This window comes from Cetorhinus maximus, chromosome 23 (assembly GCF_964194155.1).
Source record: "Cetorhinus maximus chromosome 23, sCetMax3.hap1.1, whole genome shotgun sequence".
NCBI lineage: Eukaryota > Metazoa > Chordata > Chondrichthyes > Lamniformes > Cetorhinidae > Cetorhinus > Cetorhinus maximus.
The window spans coordinates 6273371-6291555 of NC_135901.1; the positions used below are offsets into that span (position 1 = coordinate 6273371).

The window sequence follows — 18185 nt, forward strand, 5'->3', positions numbered from 1 at the left end:
TGATGGCGCATCAGTTCCTCAGAACTTTTAAAGCATTTCCTGTAGTCTATGCATTTAAAAAGGTCTCTCGTCAGTACGAGCTCGCTGGTGTGACAGCAGATTGGCTGATTGAGTGAATCCCATTTCACACTCGGAGCGGAGGAATGGTCTCTCCCCAGTGTGAATTCGCTGGTGTACAGTGAGTTCTTCTGATCGCCTGAACCCACTTCCACAGTGAGAGCAGCTGAATGGTCTCTCGTCGGTATGAACACGTTGATGGGACATAAGTTTATCTGAAGTTTTATAGCACTTCTCACAGTCTGGGCATTTAAAAGGTCTCTTGTCAGTGTGAACTCGCTGGTGTCTCATCAAGTTGGATGAACAAGTGAACCCCTTCCCACACTCGAAGCAGGTGAATGGTCTCTCCCCAGTGTGACCTCGCTGGTGTATCAGCAGGGTGAATGACTGAGCGAATCCTTTCCCACACTTGGTGCAGACGAACAGCCTCTCCCCAGTATGAACTCTTCGGTGTGTCAGCAGGTCGGATGAATTAATGAATCCCTTCCCACACTCGGAGCAGGTGAATGGTCTCTCCCCAGTGTGAACTCGCTGATGTTTCAGCAGGTGGTTTGACTTTGTGAATCCCTTCCCACACTCGGAGTAGGTGAACAGCCTCTCCTCAGTGTGAACTCGCTGGTGTGTCAGCAGGTTGGTTGAATCAATTAATTCGTTCCCAGTCAGAGTGGGGAAATATCCTCTCCCCAGTGTGACAGCGCTGATGAATTTCTAGCTTAGATGGGTAATTGAATCCCTTCCCATAGTCCCCACATTTCCCTGGTTTCTCCTCAGTGTGAATGGTGCTTTTTACTTCAATGTTCAAAGGCTGATGATATTCAGGTCCTGATGAATCGAGAGACTCTGTCAGATCCTGATGTGATATTTGATTTAAATTTCCTGACTGCAATTCCTCTCCTTCTAATATCCTGTGAAACTGATTTAAAACAGAAGAGAGGGAGTGAGAGAGAACCCACAAAAAGATAAACATAGGTTGTGAAATTGAGCTGAATGAATCTGGTAATTTGTGGATCAGAACCCAACTGCATCACTAATATCCTTCAGGGAGGGGGATCAGGCTCCAGGTCTGTTTGACTTTCCCGTCTGTGAATCCTCCTCTTCTAACCCCCAGTAAAAGGAGTTTCCAAAATCCATCCCTGTCAGTCCAGGATAGAAATTCACACCATTCTCTCCTCTTGCTCCAGGATCAGTAAAGTGAGTTAAAGGTGATTTCTCATGAACAAACCCATTGCAGCATTTCCTTCATTAACCCACATTTGTCCACTCGGGCCTGGCACCGGGAGAAAGCCCGCAGCTGCCGTGCCGTTCGGTGCAAAGGCGGGCCCGGTACTTTCTTACTGGGGGTGTTGAGGCCTCCACTGGGTGTTTGTGAAGCCTCCCCTCCCACCCACTGCCCCCAACGCTGCCTCCGCTTATCCGCCTCCTTCCCGCCTGAAGATGAGACAAACAAGCGTCTGTCCATGGACATCACCAGCACTGCGCATGCTCCAGATCACAATGCCCGGGGAGTGATTGGCAGACGCTTCTGACCAATAGGAAGAGGAGAGGGGACTGGAGGACCGAGCCGGACCGGCTGGTCCTCCAACCAATCGGAGTGAATTAGGGGGCAGAGCTGAGCCCGCGTCTCCCTCACTGGCTGAAACTGCATCATTTTGAAAGCAGATCTCAAACTCCAGGAGAAAACTGGACCTTTCTGTTTGTGGCGTTAAACAGATGAAACCCTGTGGGTGTGGAGCAAACATTTCAACATTTGTTAGTGAAATGGATTCTGTCAGGACAGGCAGCAGAGATTATTTCAGGAAATTACACAGTGTAGCGATTGTTTCTCTTTGAACTCATCCCTTGGAGAGCAGTGTGACTTAGTGGAAGAATTCACAGGATGTTCAACGTTCCTTCCATGTCTGGAACCATTTAATTCCAGCCGATCTGTTGGTCCGGCTTCAACTGGGAGAGATTGATGAGCTCCCACAAACTCACACAATGGGAGTGGACAACCGGACTTACCGGATATTCAGAACACGTGAACCTTTCCTCCCCACTTTGAACGGGGCTGTTTGCTTCCATGTTCAAAAGCTGATGATTTTTAGGTACTGATCAATTGAGTGACTCTGTCAGATTTTGATATGATGCATTGTTTGTGTTTCCTTTCTGCAAACCCTGCTGTAAAAGGAGTTGCCAAAAGCGATCACTGGAAGTTCAGGCTAGAAATTCAGACCTAACTTTTCTTTTGGTTTGAATTAACTGTGTGTAAGTTCTCTTCCTCTGAAAAAAAATCCAAAAACAATCACTGTCATAATATAATCAGAAACAACATTGTTTTCTGAAAGGGAAATCGTGTTTGACAATTTCACTCAAGTTATTTGAGGATGTAACTAGCAGGGTGGATAATGGAAACCAGTAGATGTAGTGCATTTGGATTTTGAAAAGGTATTCAATTACCTGTCACATAAAAGTTAACTACACAGGCTAAGTGACCAGGTGCTGGGGTGATATATTAATATGGATAGAGGATTGGATAACTAACAGGAAACAGAGGGTCTGGATAAATGGGTCATTTACAGGTTGGCAAACTGTAACTGCTGGGACACCACAGGGATCAGTGCTGGGACCTCAACTATTTATAACCTACATTGGTTTGAATGGGCCAAGTGTATTGCAGCCAAATTTGCTGATGATACAAAGATGGTAAGGAAATCAAGTTGTGAGGAGACAAAGTGAATGGGAAAACACTTGCAGATGGTGCATAATTTGGGAAAATGTGGGGGTTTCCACTTTGGCAAGAAGAATAGAAAAGCAAAGAATTATTTAAGTCGAGAGAACTGCAGAATGTTGCAGTACAGAGGGACCTCAGTGTCCTGGTGCATAAATTACAAAAAGTTAGCATGCAGGTACAGCAAGAAATTAGGAAGGCAACTGGAATGCTGGCCTTTATTACAAGAGGGTTGGAGTATAAAAGTAGGGAAGTTTTGCTGCAGCTGTACTGGGCATTGGTGAAACCACGCCTAGAGTACTGTGTACAGTTTTGGTCTCCTTACTTAAGGAGGGATATATCCAGCGTGTCCACTCTGAACCAGGTTTGCTGCTCCCTCTGTGTCCAGCACTGTCTGCATCCCTGGCACAAGGAAATGGAATTTCAAAAGAAGGAAAGAATCTGTCAGCATTTGAAAGATATTTACAGAGAATTGAAGGGCTCCTTGGAGAGTTAAGATCTTTCTTTATTTTTGGAGAGTTGGACATCAGACTGTCTCCTGTCACTATGGAGCTCCATTGTAGGGCTGGGATCATCTTTGAAGGAGCTGCCAATGAGTCCCACTCGCCTGCCCTTTCCCCACAGCCTTCATCAGAATCATAGAAGGAGGTCATTCAGCCCATCATGTCCATGCCCATGCCGGCTTTCTGAAAGAGCTACTCAGCCAGTCCCACTCCCTGGCCATTTCCTCGTACACACTTTCCCTGCACACTTTTTCTCTTCAGATAGTTATCCAATTCTGTTTTGAAAGGCATGATTGAACCTTCCTCCACCACACTCTCAGTCAGTGCACTCCAGATTCTAACCACTCACTGCATAAACAGGGTTTTCCTCATGTCACCATTGCTTCTTTTTCAATTCAGCATTAACCCATGTCGTCTGGTTCTCAACCCTTCTGCCAAAAGGAATAGTTTCTCCCGATCTACTCTGTCCAGATCTCTCATGATTCTGAGCATTTCTATCAAATCTCCTCTTAATCTTCTCTTCTCTAAAGAGATCAGCCCCAGCTTTTCCGACCTATCCTCATAACTGAAGCTTATCAATAATCTGTTCTGCATCCTCTTCAATATCTTCACATCCTTCCTCAAGTGTGGTGTCCAGAATTGGACACAATACTCCAGTTGATGTTGAACCAGTGTTTTATTCTGCTTTCTCATAACTTCCTTGTTATTCTCGGGGAGCTGAACACCAGCCTTTCTCCTGTCGACATAGAGCTGCCTTATAGAGTTGTGACCATCTTTGAAAGAGTTGCTAATCAGCCCCACTCCCCTGCCCTTTCCCCAGAGCCCTGCAGACTTTACCTTGTAACTGGAGAACCAACTCACTTTGGAAAGTTATTATTGAACCTGCTTCAATCGCCTTTCAGGCAGAACATTCCAGATCATAACTTATTGAGTAAAAAGTGGTTCCTCATCTTCCTGATGGATTTTTGCCAATTATTCGATGTGACGTGTTTAATTGTTGATTTCCTGTTAAATACATTTCCTGAGTGGATTTAAGGGAACAGGCTCATGAAATCTTAGGAAATCAAACACACGACACACTGTATGTTTGAAACAAAACTGATTTATTTGATATACTAAAATATTAAACTCCAACCACATTACAAGAGATTTCTGAAAAAAGAGGCATGTCTAAACGTTGCCTTGCACTCATCAGGACACTGGGCAAGAATACTAATAACAACAATTTATATTGCATGTGAAGAGTGCCGTTGCCATGGAGAACGCACTACTGATGGTGACTGACAGTTAACTGCCAAGCATTGTTTGAAATTTAAACCATGCAGCTTGCCCTGATTGGTTAAGGCATTGCCCTGAGAAATGAGTCAGCAAATAGCTGTCACTTATATTATTTAGCTGAGAAAGGCGCAATATATGCGCAGCTAAACAAAATAAGTGACAGCCATTGGTTGATTCATTCCTCAAATAATGCCTTGACCAATCAGGGACAAGCTGCCTGGTTTAAATTTCAAACAATGCTTGGCAGTTAACTGTCAGTCACCATCAGTGGTGCATTCTCCATGGCAATGCCACTTGCCAACCAATCTGCACTCTCTTCACACACAGTATAAATTGTTGTTATTGGTGTTCTTTAGACAGATTTTTAATCAGTAAGGGAATCAACGGGTATGGGGACAAGGCAAGAAAGTGGAGTTGAGGATTATCAGATGAGTCATGATCTCATTGAATGGCAGAGCAGATCTGATGGGCCGAATGGCATACTTCTGCTCCTATCTCTTATGGTCTTATTCTTGGGAAGTGTCCTGATGAGTACAAGATGAAAAGCTTAGCAATACTCAAGTCCTGTACGACCAAATGACTATTACAGGAGTTATTAACATCAGCAAAATACAGAATTAATATGGTTCAATGCTGAATGAGACTAACAGCAGCAATAACAGCAGAATCCAGCTCCTGCAGTGACTCACTGGTATCTCAACAGGGTGGATGACTGAGTGAATCCCATCCCACTCAGAGCAGGTGAACGCCCTCCCCCAATGTGAATTCACTGGTGTCTCAGAAGGGTGGATAACTGAGTGAACCCCTTCTTGCACTCAGAGCAGGTGAATAGCCTTTCCCCAGTGTGAACTGAGGTTGGATGATTCAGTGAATCCCTCCCGTTCCCAGTCATCTGCTAATTAGTTTAAGTCTAAGCCCTCTGGTCATTGACATCTCTGTTAATCGAAGTAGGTCCTTCCTATCCACTCCATCTAGCCCCTCATAATTTTATACATCTCAGTTAAATCTCCACTCAGCCTCCTCTGTTCCAAAGAAAACAACACCAGCCAATGCAATCTTTCCTCACAGTTAAAATTCTCCAGCCCTGTCAACATCCTCGTAAATCTCCTCTGTACCCTCTCTGGCGTGAACACATCCTTCCTGTAATGCAGTGATCGGAACTGTACTCAGTAACCTAGCTGTGATCTAACTAGTGTTTTATACAGCTTTTGTATAACCTCCCAGAGCTTGTAATAAAAACAGAAAATGTTAGAAATACTCAGCAGCTCTGGCAACATCTGTGGAGAGTGTAGAGTTTGAGGTCTGTGATCTTTCATCAGCAGAAAATGCTGGAAGTATTTCCTGCTCTTGTATTCTATGTCTCAGCTGATAACAGAAAGTATCCTGTCAGCCTTTTTAATCACCTTATCTACCTCTCCTGTCACCTTCAGGGATCTGTGGACATGCACTCCAATGTCCTTCTGTTCCTCTACACTTCTCACCATCATACCAGTAATATTCTTTCCCCTTTGCCTTAGTTTTCCTCCCCAAATATATTCATTACCTCATGCTTCTCCAGGCTGATCTCCATTTGCTACTTTTTTGCCCACCTGATCAGTCCATTGATATCTTTCTGCAGCCTACAGCTTTCTTCCTCACTGTTAAACACAAGGCTGCCAATATCTTAATCATGCCCTCTATGTTAAAGTCTAAATCAGTGATTTATACCATAAAAGCATGGGATCCTGCAGTAAGCCATTCAGAACTCCACTGGAAACAGCCTTCTTGTCCCAAAAACACCTCTCAACCATTCCCCTTTGTGATCGGCCAGCACATGTGATGTATCCTGGTTTTCCCCACATGGAACCAGATGTACAATTCACAGGACTCGGATGCCCTGCCATCCCTTTATTTATCCAATTATTAATTCACTTAAGTAAAATAAACTAGTGATTAAAATAAATAAAGATTCATCGGCTACTCTCCAATCAGCATCTTCCATTGTGCTGAAGTCACCTTATTTTTATAGGAAATTAACAGAAATGTTTTCCTTTACTCTTATTACCTAAACACCTCAGAGTTTATTTTCCTGAAAAATTCAGACTTCTTCACTGTTTCAATCCCTGGTTAGTTTGATTTATCATTATGCCCTAGATTTGATTAATTAAATAATGACTAATTATATGATAAATTATCAATTTGTCTTTAGTTTTAGGCTAAATGAGTACTTTATAGTTGATCAATGCAATGACCAGAGCTGTACCCAGTACTCTAGCTGTGCTCTAACTAGTGTTGCACACAATTCTAACATAATCTCCCTGCTCTTACATTCTAGTCCTCAGACACGAAAGTGTCCCAAATGCCTTTTTGACCACCTGCTCTACCCATCCAGCCACATTCAGGGATCTGTGGATATGCACTCCAAGGTCTCTCTGTTCCTCAAAATGGGATGATGCTGAGAAGTATATTGTTTATTCCCTTGTCTTGTTTACCCTCCCAAATTCATTATCTCACACTGCTCCAGATTGAATTCCATTTGCCATTTTTCTGCCCATCTGACCAGTCCTTTGATATCTTCCTGCAGTCCACAGCTTTCTTCCTCATTGTCAACCACACCAGCAACTATTGTATCATCTGCAAACTTCTTAAGTATAGGGGCAATGAGTAAGTCTAAATCATTGATATAAATCATAAACTGCGGAACCCCACTGGGAACAAACTTCCAGACATGATTCAGTCCTGGATGTGATTAACAGCAGCAATAACAGCAGAATCCAACCCCCGCTGTCGCATGTGAACTTGCTGGTGTCTCAGCAGGTTGTTTGACTGAGCGAATCCCTTCCCACACATGGAGCAGGTGAATGGCCTCTCCCCAGTGTGAACTCGCCGGTGTGTCAGCAGATTCCTTTTACTTTTAAATCTCTTCTCACAGTCAGAACATTTAAAAGGTCTCTGATCAGTGTGAACAAGTTGGTGTGTAGTGAGATGAGATGACTGACTGAATCCTTTGCCACACACAAGGCAAGTGTATGGTTTCTCCCCAGAGTGAACTCGCTGGTGGATCAGAAGGTCGGATGAATCAATGAATTCCTGCCCACACTCAGTGCAGGTGAATGGCCTCTCCCCAGTGTGAACTCGATGGTGTCTCACCAGGTGGGCTAACCGAGTGAATCCCTTCTCACAGATAGAGCAGGTGAATGGCCTCTCCCAGTGTGAGTGTGTTTGTGTTTCAGAAGATCCTTTTTGCTTTTAAATTTCTTCTCACAGTCAGAACAATGAAAAGATCTCTGATCAGTGTGAACAAATTGGTGTGTCAGAAGGTGGGATGAACAAGTGAATCTCTTACTACACACGGAGCAGGTGAATGGCCTCTCCCCAGTGTGAGTGCGTTTGTGGTTCAGTAAATCCTTTTTACTTTTAAAGCTCTTCTCACAGTCACAACATTCAAAAGGTCTGTTGTCAGTATGAACAAGTTGGTGTGTCAGGAGGTGGGATGACTGAGTGAATCCCTTACCACATACTGTGCAGGTGAATGGCTTCTCCCCAGTGTGAGTGCGTTGGTGTGTCAGTAGATCCTTTCTGCTTTTAAAGCTCTTCTCACAGTCACAACATTTAAACAGTCTCTCATCGGAGTGAGCACGATGGTGAGTCCAGAGGTTTGATAAAGCATTAAATCCCTTCCCACATTCAAGGCAGGTGAATGGCCTCTCACCAGTATGAACATGCTGGTGTGTGTAGAGGCTGGATGACTGAGTGAATCCCTTCCCACACACGGAGCAGGTGAACGGTCTCTCCCCAATGTGACTGCGTCGATGAGTTTCCACCTCAGATGGGGAATTGAATCCCTTCCCACAGTCCCCACATTTCCACGGTTTCCCTATGGTGTGGGTATCCTTGTGTCTCTCCAGGTTGCAGGCTTAGTTGAAGCCTGACCACACACATACATGTACAGTCTCTCCCCGCTGTGAACAGTGTGATGTTTTTTCAGGCTGTGTAACTGGTTAAAGCTCTTTCCACAGTCAATTCACTGCAACACTGTCACTCGGGTGTGTGTCTGTCTTTGTGCTTTTCCAGTCACATTGATGTTTGAAATCTTTTCTTACAGACAGAACAGACAAATATTTCTCCTTCCACATTCAAAGGCCGATGACATTCAGGCCCTGGTGGAGCAATTGTCTCTGTCAGATCTTGATGTGATGTTTGGTTTGAATTTCCCATCTGCAAATCAAACCCTCCGAATACCCTGTAAAAAGAGTTTAATTTGAAATACTCAAAATATGCAATGAACAAACAGGCCATTCTGTCCAACTATTCTGCTAGTTTTATGCTTCTCCTCTCATTCCATCCTAATTATCTCAGCCTTTCAGTTTATCTTTCTAATCCCTTTTCTCTCACATACTCATCTAGTTTCCTGTTGAAATTATCAGTTTTCTTCCCTCAATGGTTTCCTGTGAGTTCCACATCCTCACCACTCTCTGAGTAAAGAAATTTCAAGTGGAAACATTGTCTCCATATCTACTCCATCCAACCCATTGATCATTGTAAAGACCTCCATCAGCTCACTGTTCACTCTTCCTTTTCTCAAGAAAAAAAACTCCAATCCAAACTTCCCCAACGCCTGTAATTTTTGTTTGGTTTCCAAAATCCATCCCTCAGTCCAGGATAGAAATTCACAACATTCTCTCCTCCTGCTCCGGGTTTGTCACCGGGACATTTCTTCTCGGGTCCACTCGGTGCAAACGGGGAGTCGGTAGCTTCTCATTCGAGGTTTGCGGTTTACACAACATGTTTCTGGAGCCTCCCCGTCCACCCGCCGGATCCATCGCTCCCTCCACCCCGCCATCCCCCACTTTACCCATTGTGGATCCAGGCAGCAAGCGTCTGTCCCTGGTCATGACTGACATTGCGCATGCTCCCAGCACTGGGTGGCACCGCGCCTGCGCACTGTTCCGCGGTGGTATGGATAGGGGACATTTTCCACACGCGGGGTATGCTGGGTAAAAGCGAAGCCATCGAGAATCCCAATTGTAAACAGAATATTTTTATTGCTTTCACACTGGGATCGAACGGCAAATTGGTAAGATTAAATCCGTGCTGGTTTTCCTTTCCATATTTGTCGGCGTGATTATTAATTTTATCCCGAATCATTGTTTCAAGAAGTTTCCCCACCGCTGAAGTTAAACTGACTGACCTGTAGTTACTGGACTTATCTTTACCCTTTTTGAACAAAATTGTAACATTTGCAATTCTCCAGTCCTCTGAACCACCTCTGAGTCTAAGTAAGATTGGAAAATTATGTCCTTTGCCTCCACAATTTCCACTCTCACTTCCCTCATTATCCCTGGATGCAACTCATTCAGTCCTGGTGCTTTATCAACTTTGAGCATAGACAGCCTACCTAATATCTCCTTCTTATCAATTTTAAATACTCCTAGTGTTTTAATTACCTCCTATTTCACCGTAGCCTGGTAGCATCTTCCTTGGTAAAGACAGATGCAAAATATTCTTTCTCTGTGAAATATTATTCTCTCATTTATTCTCTCTCCAGGAAGAATGAGTCCATTGCCATTTGTTGTTTCATTGGCCTTTATTGCCTTTCATCATCCTTATTTGGCCTTTAATGCGAGGGGATTGGAGTACCAGAATGAAGTTGTCTTGCTACAATTATACAGGGCTTTGCTGAGACCACAATTGCGACCCTGTGTGCAGTTTTGATTTCCAGATTTAAGAATACATTAGAGGTAGTACAGTGAAGGTTCACCACCTTGGTCCCTGGGATGAAATGGTTGTCCTATGGTGAGTGACTGAGTAAATTGGTCTTATAATCTCAGGAGCTAAAAGTTGAGAGGTGATCCCATTGAAACATATAAGATTCTGGAGGAGCTTGACAGGGCAGGCATGGAGAGGTTGTCTCCCTGGCTGAAGAATCAAAAACACGGGGCGCAGACTCAGGATTAGGAGCCAATCATTTAGGACTGAGAAGAGGAGAAATTTATTCACTCATGCTGTTGTGAGGCTTTGGAACTCTGTACTCCAAAGGATTTCGGATGCTCCATTGTTGAATACATTTAAGGCTGAGATAGACAAATTTTTGGTCTCTTGGTGAATCAATGGAAATGGGGAACAGGAAGAAAAGTGGAGTTGAAGCCAACGATCGGCCATGATCATATTCAATGATGGAGCAGGCTGGAGGGGCCCAATGATCTATTCTGCTGCTATTTCTCATGAACTTAGATCCAGGAAATCCTTTTAACTTGTGAAACTGATTCTATTTCTGATTCCCAGCTGTTTGTGTTTTAATCTTGTCCCATTAAGTAATTTTAACGTGACTGAAGACGGTTTTACTGATCAATGGACATTGAGCTCTCAGTGACTGCAGTGCAGAAACCACTCGTTTAACTGTTCTGTGTGGAAATGGGAAACTGAATAGGAAACGGTTAACAGGTGCACTTCTCTCCAATACTGAGGTTAGAGAGGGGAAATGTGTTGTTGACAGCAAGCAGTCTCAGGCATTCCATGTCTGATTGGTTGTTTTTACTTAATTGGAAAAAATAGGGAAGTGTAACACAGAAATAGGAGGAGTTCATATACCACCACCCCCCCACTCCCCCAACATTTTACATCATTATTTTGTTAAACACTCCAAGATTTAGTCTTTTTAATCCCATTTGTCTTCAATACTCGACTTTCCAAGAGCTTCTTTTAAACTCTTCAACTCATCTGTTGGGCCACACTCTGTGCCAAGCCTGCCTTTTTAGGAAATAAATTGATTGTAATTTCTCTCTGTCAGACTAACTTTCTCTCTTTCTATGTATCTGTCTTTCTCACTCTGCATCATTCTCCATCAATCCCACTCTCCACCGTATTTGGAATATATATTGTTCTTCAATAGAAACAGGGGGAGGTCATTCAGCCATTGACACTACTTTGAATTCACTAAGAGAATTACTGATCTGCCTATCAGCATCATTCCCTTACCTCCATATTCCTCGCTCAACAAAAACGGAAACAACTCTGGCAAACCTCCAGGAGGAGGCTGGGTGGGGGGTGTTCAACTCACTTGAGCATTTGTTTATTGAACCCAAGTCCAACACCTTAATCACTCGACGATCCTGCTGCATTGGAACCATTTGCTGACCGCTCATTGAACCAGACAGTTCACATTCCAATTGTCATGATGGGTTTCTTTTCCTCAAATGTTTCTTAGTTCTATTTTCATCAGAATGATGAATATTATTTCCGATTTGACATGACTGACAAGTTTCTCTCGGTATTATAACGAGACTGTTTCCATTTGCTCAGCATTAACTGCATCTGGTAAGAGATACTTTGGGATTATTTGAACTTGGCTTCAACCCATGAACCCAATGGTTCACTGAGGGCTCGGTGATACATGTGATCCCGACAAATTCACGATGTGGGAAAGAGACTGTGATGAGAATCTGTGTATCTACATATGTATCATTATTACACAGACAGAGATAAAAAGGAGGAAAACTGAAATGAATGGGGTATATGAAGGCAGACATAAAGACAGAAGAATACATGATGGATGTACACTGCTTATAATGTACCTTTACTCTTCTGTGATTACAGATATCCTGTAACATGATAGTTCTGAACTTGATGTTGTTTATCATATTTTGCTTCAAGATTCAAACATCCACCTTCAAATTTGACATGTGGAGAATCTTCTCTGTTGCAGAGAGCTAGCTGCCTTTTCAGAGACTCATCAGAGGTTTCAATGATGATGACGATGATGGTGATGGCGATAATTACTATTATTTTATGTCTATATAACAAAGAAACAGTGGAAAGTGGGAGGGATCCTCTTGTGACAGTTAATGAGGAAAGTAATGCCACACTAACCTGCACCTTTAAATTGAGGAATCGTAGACCTCAACGATATAGTCAGAAGGTCAGTAAACCTCCACCATGTCACACAGGAATGTTATTCCCACTCGGTCTGTAACAGTGGAACCATTCCCCCTGTAAGCAGACTGACTGTAGCCCAGTTCGGGGTGTTTCCATTCACTGATATAAGGAGGTGAGAACATCCTGAGACACGACAGCAGATTATTGAGGGTGGGGTTTAGAACGGTTGTCTTCAAATATCCAGCTCTCCTTTCACAGAGCAGATAGAGACAATGCGGCTCCTCAGCATCTGAATTGTGCGGGGTGCGTTTCTGACAGGTAATTATGGGTTAAACACATTTACTTCTTTAATTAGTTTTCTGAACATTATTTGAGCTAGAATTTTTAAAACCCGCAGGACTGAGTTTTTCCTGTTCGAACATTTTCTTCAGATCTGAGCCTTGAGATTCTGTCACTCAACCTCTGTCCTCGGGAAGTTACATTAGAAGGAAAAGTGGTGACTTTGCACTGTCTCTATGGGGGCACACGGAGCATCAATTATTTATACTGGTCCCGGCATCCCCCAGACACACAGCCCAAGTTTATTCTGATGAAATACACCAGCGGTTATGCAGATAAAGCAGATTTTACAACAGCTCGTTTCTCAGCAGAGCTTAAGTTCACCATGTTGACTCTTTGGGGGCTACAACTGACAGACATTGCAGAGTGTTACTGCTCCCCGAGGCTCTCAGTGACAGAAACCAGTGAAACTCTCAAACAGAAACTCCCCTCGCTCTAGATACCTGGGCTCCAGCTGCTGACGCCTGATATAAGGGCGATCAGATGCTGACACGGTGCTGAGTCACGCTGCTGTGAGCTGACACACACTGAGATGGAGACAGGAAGCAGCCCCTTGTGTGAAGGGCTCACAACAGACTGATTCTGTGACACTGAGGAATGTTCTTGAGTGTCAGAAATCGTTGTCTCTGTGCTGATCTGAATATTGAGCCATGATTTTAAGGAGATAAATATTTGATCAGAAGCAGGAAGGAAGGTTTAACTTGTACATTTTTTCTCTGATGGGTCTGTCTATCCGATTGGATTCTTCAATTTGTTTTCTTGGCTGCTCCTGGAGACAGTTGTGTGATAGTTTGACCCGAGGTTAATTTGATTTCCTCTAGATCTGTGTCTGAGCGCCTGACAGCCACATTATGGCTGTATCTGCCGAGATTCTATCTGACACCCAACAGACAGGAGCGCCCAGCCACAGTCCAAAGGTAGGTTTTGTACAGAGGTGAGACAGTTTTCCATCATTATGAGTCTGAGAAAGAGCGCAGTAATACACGGCACATTCAGCCAGCTGCAGCCCCGAAACAGTTAAACTGGTGAATTTAGTTGTGGCCTGGAGCTCAGATGAGAAACGAATTCCGAAGTCATCTTCTGTCTGTTGTTGTTCATCCCAAGACCATCTCCACACAACAAACTGGAGTTCCTTGTCTGGTTGTTGCCAGCACCAATATAAATAATACAAGTTTTATGCAGTGCTATGGGTACATATTGAAGTGATTGTTCCACCTTCTCTCACGCTCTTTGATGCCTTGGGCTGAGTAACTGAATCTCCAATGTAACATGCGTTCAGGAAGAAGACAAGACCGAGTATTAAAAAGTGAAACAATATTAACACTTTAGTTTGAATACAGTACGACTGGAGTCATCCTTATCGAATATAAACATCCTAAGCACAACCCAGATGCTCAATATCTCCCTGGCCGCTGCTGAGCCCGAACCTGCCGGTCCCTTTATGAGGTCAAACCCAGACTAGAACAGACCCCATCAGAGGATTCTGTAGATTCATCATCACTTCCTCCTCCCACTGTTCTCCTACAATGACGCCATATATTTAAATCAGATTGAAATGATGGCCCTGGGTCACTTGCAGCCCTTTGGTCCACAGCATAAAATCTCTGCCGATGGGGGTCAGTCATTCAGTGAGTACAGTCTATGGTGTGAGGTTAACTGCAGCCTTACTGAGGTTTGGAGATTTAGTTCCTAGGCTCGAATCGGTCAGTTTGCTGATTGTTTAGTTCTGCCCGTGTATGATGACCTACAAAGAGCATAAACTTCATTGTCATGTCCATTCCATGTTTACACTCTGTATGATAGATTTCCGCTGATCACTTATATCACTGCCATGCACCTGCTTTCCAGGTGACCTAGTAGTTAGAATTTAGTACTTTCTGCACTGTGACCTGTGTTCAATTCCCAGGTGATGCTGGGAATCTGAAGGAAAGAAAGAAATTGCTGCAGATACTCAGCAAGCCCAGCATTTATGGAAAGAGAAAATGAGTTAACATTTCCAGTTATGACCTTATACGAAAAGAAATAAAACAAAATGGGAAATCAGAGATTACAGTCTGAAATTGTTGAGTCCAGGAGATAGTAAAGTGCTTAATGCAAAGATGAGGTGCTGTTGAGATTGTATTGAGCTCCATTGGAACATGACAGTAAACCATGGACAGAGATATCAGCGTGAGAGGAAGGTGGAGAATTAAAATGGCAGGTTATTGGAAGCTCGGGGTCATGATTGCAGACTGAGCAGAGATCTCTGCAAAGCAGTCACCCAACCAGTGTTTGGTTTCCTCAATGTAGAGGAGGCAACATTGACAACAGCAAATGTAGTATATTAAATTGAAGGAAGTACTTATAAACCGCTGCTTCACCTGGAAGGAGAGTTTGGGGCCTTGGATGGTGAGGAGGGGATAAAGGGGTAGGTGATACATTGCCTTTGTTCACTTGGAAAGATGCTGTGAGCAGGGGATTGATTGTAGGGGGTGAGAGAGAAGTGGATCGGGGATCACAGAGGGAATAGTCCCTTTGAAATTTTGAAAGGAGAGGGGGAAGGGGAACATAAGTTTGCTGGCAGCATCACACTGGAGATGACCTGTTGAATATGGGGGCTGGTGGGGTGGAAAGTGAGGATAATGGGAAACCCATCGGGCTTCTGTAAGGGAGTGGAAGATGTGAGGGAATTGGTTCGAGCATGGTCGAAGGACCTGTCAAACACAATATCTGGGGGTTGGGGGTGGGGATGGGAGATCTTCAGTTGAGGAAAAAGGAGGCTATATCTGAGGTGCTGTTACAGGAGGTTGCAACATCAGAACAGATGTGGTTTTGATGGAGAAGCTAAGGGAATGAAATTGAATCCCTACAGGGTGTATGGATTAAGGAACTATAGTTGTGGTAGCTCTGGGGAATGCTGGGCTTATGATGAATATTTGTTGATAGCCTGTCCCCAGTGATTCATTCACTCGACTCGCTAAGACACGACTGAGTTCACATGTAAATGCACGGGTTGGATTCTGCTGTTATTGTTGCTGTTTTAGGGACTGTCGATTGTTCATCAATTTCCAATTCCCTTCTTTCTCCTGGATAATGGAGAGTCCGTTCACTTCAGTTTCAGTCCAATTTATTTCCTAATTTTATCAATTTCCCCAAGTGTCCACTCCATTACAACAAAAAACCACAATGAACTAAGTGGAATGTTCAATGGCGGATCATTCACCCAGCATTCCCCGCGGTGCAGAATACCCCCTATCCACACCACAGGAGACTATTGCGCAGCGCAGTATGGAACAGTCTTGGCGCATGCCGACTGACACAGGCTTGTTTTTCACATCTGCAGCTGGGAAGCAGCGGCCACTTGGTGGGATCGATGAGCCCGGAGATGTGCGGGGAGGCGTCATAAAAATCAGGTGTAGGCCTGAAGGTCCGAACAAGGATCTATCGGAATCTATCGGTGCGTTTGCACCGAGCGATTCGACAGCTGTAGCGCTTCTAATTACAACCATGTTAACGACTGCTATCTTTATTGGGGTCAATGTACAATAGGCCGCATGCGCAGCCTCCATCTTTATCGGTGCCAATAGGCACTAGGTCGCATGCGCAGTCGCCATCTTTATCGGGGGTGAATACACACTAGGCCGCATGCGCCGTCGCGATCTTTATGCAGGGGGCATTGTGTAGACGGCGCAAGCGTGATTGTTCTGCGGCCTGGAGCTGGAGGAGAGATTTCTATGCTGTACTGGCAGTGATGGCTTTTGAAAATTCCTTTTAGAGGGGATTAGAAGCCGTGGGGCACGAGGTGGAATTATAGACAGCAAACTCTTTGTTACTTCTGAATATTTATTCTGCACTGATATTGGTGGCTTTTGAAGCTCTTTTTCCAGGGTATTAGAAGAGGAAGGATTTACAGATGAGAAACTCAAACCAAACATCACAATAAGATCTGACAGAGTCACTCGATTCATCAGAACCTGAATATCATCAGCATCTTAATGTGGAAGGTAAAAAGCTGCAAATGCAACTTGTCTTTTGCACTGACATGCTGGGCATCATCATTGAGGTTGGAGTTGTTTGTGGAGCCTCCTCCTCCAGTGAGTTGTTTAATTGTCCACCGCCATTCACCACTGGATGTGGCAGGACAGCAAAGCTTAGATCTAACCTATTGGGATCATTTAGCTCTGTCTGTTGCATTCTGCTTCCGCTGTTTGATATGTCTGTAGTCCTGTGTTGTATCTTCACCAGGCGGATGCCTCATTTCTCAATATGCCTGGCGCTGCCACACATTTTTTAAATTCATTCATGGGATGTGAGAATCACTGGCTAAGCCAACATTTATTGCCCATCCCTAATTGCCCTTGAGGAGATGGTGATGAGCTGCCTTCATGAACCGCTGCAGTCCATCACTGTTTCTTGAACTACTGCAGTCCGCTGCTCTCCTACACTCCTCATTGAACCAGGGTTAATTCCTAAGCTTGATGGTAATGGCAGAAATGAGGGATAGGCTGGGCCATGAGGTTACACATTGTGGTTGAATACAATTCTGCTGCTGCTGATGGCTCACAGCGCCTCATGGATGTCTAATTTTGAGCTGCTGGATCCTCTTTGAATCTATTTCATTCAGCACAGCGGTAGTGCCACAGAACATGATGGAGGGTATCCTTAGTGTGTGAAGACAGCACTTGGCCCACCTGACTAGTCCAGTGATATCTTTCTGCACTCTTACAGCTTTTATTTTTATTGTTAACCAGTACTGAGGCCTGCAGAACATCACTGGAAACAGCCTTCCATTCACAAAAACACACATTGACCATGCACCACCGCTTCCTGCCATTAGCCAATTTTGCATCCAATTTGCCACTCCTTCTAGGGTGCTATGAGCTTTTACTTTCCTGCCCAGTCTGCCATGTGGGATCTTGGTCAATGTGGAGAAAATGTTTCCACGTGTGAGAGAATCCAAAACTCGGGGCCAGAAATACAAGACAGTTACTGAGGAATCCAATAAGGAGAAATGTGTTCACTCTGAGATTGGTTAGAATGTGAAACTCGTTGACACAGGAAGTGATTGAGGCAAAATGCTTAGATGTTTCAAAAGGAAACTAACTGATTACATGAGAGAAAAGGGAATAGAAAGATAAGCTGAAAGGCTGACTTGAAGCAGATGGAATGGAAGGGGATGAGTTTGGAGCATAAATATGGGCACAAACTTGCTGGACTGAATGGTCTGTTTCTGTGCTCTATATTCTAAGTAATTCTGTGTGAACTCCTTTTACAGGGGATTAGAACGGGAGGATTTACAGACAGGAAACTCAAGTCAAATATCACATCAGGATCTGACAGAGTCATTCGATTCATCAGGACCTGAATATCATCGGTCTTTGATTGTGAAAGGGGAAATGTTTGCGTGTTCGGTCTGCGGGAAAATATTTCAAACAACAGTGTGACTGGAAAAGCATTGAGACACACAC

General features: G+C 43.9%; 2 protein-coding genes across 2 annotated transcripts in view; both read left to right on the forward strand.

The window, feature by feature from the left end:
• LOC144698213 (uncharacterized) overlaps nt 1-18185 on the forward strand; it is a 352133-nt gene that overhangs the window by 262886 nt on the left and 71062 nt on the right. The window lies entirely within an intron of this gene.
• LOC144697746 (uncharacterized) overlaps nt 1-18185 on the forward strand; it is a 31583-nt gene that overhangs the window by 12088 nt on the left and 1310 nt on the right. The gene's annotated exons all lie outside the window — the stretch shown is intronic.